Genomic DNA, 2,877 nt, shown 5'->3' on the forward strand with positions numbered 1-2,877 from the left:
TGTACTGGTGTCGTAACATGCCACAGATGTAATTCTGTGACTCCTGCCTGAATGAGAGACTTCCTTGTAAAAAAAAGAAGGAACCTAAGACACTTAACCAAGGGAAGACAAATTCTCAGTTTTCCCCTTTAAATATTGGTTTCAATTGAGTTTCCTATCTTCCATTTTGACATGACAAAACAGGGTGCATAAAGTTGTGGATTCTTTGGATCACATTTTGGCTCTCAGCACATCCTAGAGGGGATAGAAAGATGGGGAAAGAGGGATTGAAAACAAAACAGTTACTGAGAAACAAAGGAGAAAAATAAACGAGGAATGGAAAAAAATGAATATAGAGAGAATGCACCAGAAAAATCTAATGAACTAGGTATTTTTCTCCTCAACTTGAATCTTGCACTTCTGACATGACCCCTCAAAGGGCCTGTCTGTTCCAGGTGCAAAGCTCCTCATGAGTTTCACAAACATGTCTCTTCCTCTACTACTACTTCCTCTAATAGTTACTGCAATTCCTGAGTGCTGTTTGCTTATAAAAGATTTCAAAACGTCTGATTTTTTTGGTATGTGAATTAATCACCAATGGAAGAGAATATGTCTTGGCACCAGTTGATAATGTGTAGCCACCGAGTGCTGTAGCCAGTGCATCCTATTTGTATGCTGGGTTTTTAAAAATCTAAATTTATTTACTTTCTTTACCTATATATTTTATCTCTTTCTCAGGTTTTAAACATAAAATTTTACCTTAGCTTTATAGAAGAGACAAGGCTTACATGTGGTCTTATAAAATAGATTAGCTGCTAATATGATAGATGATGTGCAGTAAAATTAAGAATAGCATCTAAACTTTGTAGTCCATCAGATGGTATGTTGCTTCTCAATGCATTGACGAAATGTTTGATCAACTTATCATTCAGTCTCCCATGTTCACTGCTCTTGAAATGAAGAAACTTTCAACAGTTCCATTGTTATGGACAGATCATCACTTGATGGGGTTTATACTTGCTGGGACTTGAAACTTCTGCAGTGGAGGGAGACCCCTGAAAACCCATCATCTCACGAAGCCCATGGATTTGGATGGATTCCTGATGGCTCTAAGAGTTCTAAGAGCCTTGACAAATTATCACTTGCTAGGGCAGTGGACACAATTGCTCCTAAGCATTCCCTTTGGTTTTCCAGGGAGCTGGTAGCAATAAAACAAATGAGAAGACAACTAGAGTGCTATTGACACAAAATGTGCACTCAGTCAAAATGTGCCGCTCAGCGGCAACCAAGGCAGCAAAAGCAAACTTCTTTGCCTCAAGTGCATTTGCAAGGAGTAAGCAACCCAATGGATTCCACAGGGTTTTCTTAGGCAAGGAATGTTCAGAGATAGTTTTACCAGATCCATCCTCTGAAATAACCTATATTACCTGGTATTCTTTGGCAGTTGCCCACCCTTCGACTTGTACGTAAAAAACCTCTAAGCATTTGAAGCAGTTCTGTTGACCCATAAGTTGACAGGTGAAGGCATGTAGATACATGCAGATGAAAATCCATACCACATGACAGCCCACTTGGTGAGCAACTTGCCCAGCACTTGGCAGATAAAACCATTGTATTTGCAGTTAATACTTGTGCACCAGATGTGCCTCTTCCTTGGAACTTGAAATATGGTCATGGTGATACATGCCTTTGTTATATCTTGCTTGGATAACTATAACATGCTCTATGTGAGGCTCCTTTTGAGGAGTATATAGAAACTTCAGCTGGTCCAAAGAGCTGCTGCTAGATTCTAACTGGGGTTATCACAGGGAATACACAACTTCCTTGTTGCAACAGCTTTATTGGCTGCTAGCCTGTTTCTGGGCACAATTAAAAGTTCTGGTTTTGAACTATAAAACCCCATACTCAGGTCCAGAAATACTGTACTCTCCTTTATGAACCAACCCTGCTTTGAGATGTACTGTGAAGGTACTTTTCTCTGTCTCAAACCCTGTGCAGGTGCATCTGATGGGAACACAAAAGGCTTTCTAAGTTACTATCCCCAGGTTTTGGAGTGCCATTCCCAGATAAGTTAAATTACAACCTCCCCTGCTTTCTAAAAACACATAAGTAAAACTTTTTCTATTTAGACGGGTATTTGATAAATGATTCTATAGGGCCTGTCCTACCTAAACATTACACCAAATCTTGCTAATTGCCATGCTGGTATGTGTGCGTATTTATTGACATACGTTTTAACTTTTTTTCTTTCTAATTGCTTGGTCATATTCATTTTAACTTACATATCTTGTAAATTTTCAACAATGTTTTTCAGTTGGTCACCACTGTCAGCCACTTTTGAGGAAAAGGTGCAATAATAATCATAGTAATAATACATGTGTAACAATTTCACCTTTCTAGGTAGAAGTTCTCTAGTCATTTTAAAGCCATTTTTATGCTCTCCATTTTAAAAGCTATCAGAATATCCTGGCTATATGTGGAGAGAAGCGATCTAACAGTAACAGGTCCAAAGGTAATATGGAAAAGCAGGTTCACCTTTGTTGTCTAGAAACAAATCGTGGTATAATTCCAAATGGAATAGAAAAGATGAAAATATATTTCTTGCTTCTCCAAAAAGCAGGCAAGGCTTTGCAAAACAGCTTTGCTGCTTCCATATTCATGTGACTTTTGGATGAACAGTCTTGACAATTTCACTGACAAACTCTTTAAAAACTGATCTTTCCATTTATCTCCCCTTCCATTATTTGGGACCTAAGAACAAGAAACACCTCCCTCAGTGAGGCTCAAATGTTTTTAGGCATACAAAATGCACATTGTAGATACCTGGAAGTTCTGGCAAACTGAACTGCAGCCAATAAATGTTTAAAAGAACAGATACTACTTAGCACCACACAAATG

This window comes from Anolis carolinensis, chromosome 1, assembly GCF_035594765.1.
Source record: "Anolis carolinensis isolate JA03-04 chromosome 1, rAnoCar3.1.pri, whole genome shotgun sequence".
Classification (NCBI taxonomy): Eukaryota; Metazoa; Chordata; class Lepidosauria; order Squamata; family Dactyloidae; genus Anolis; species Anolis carolinensis.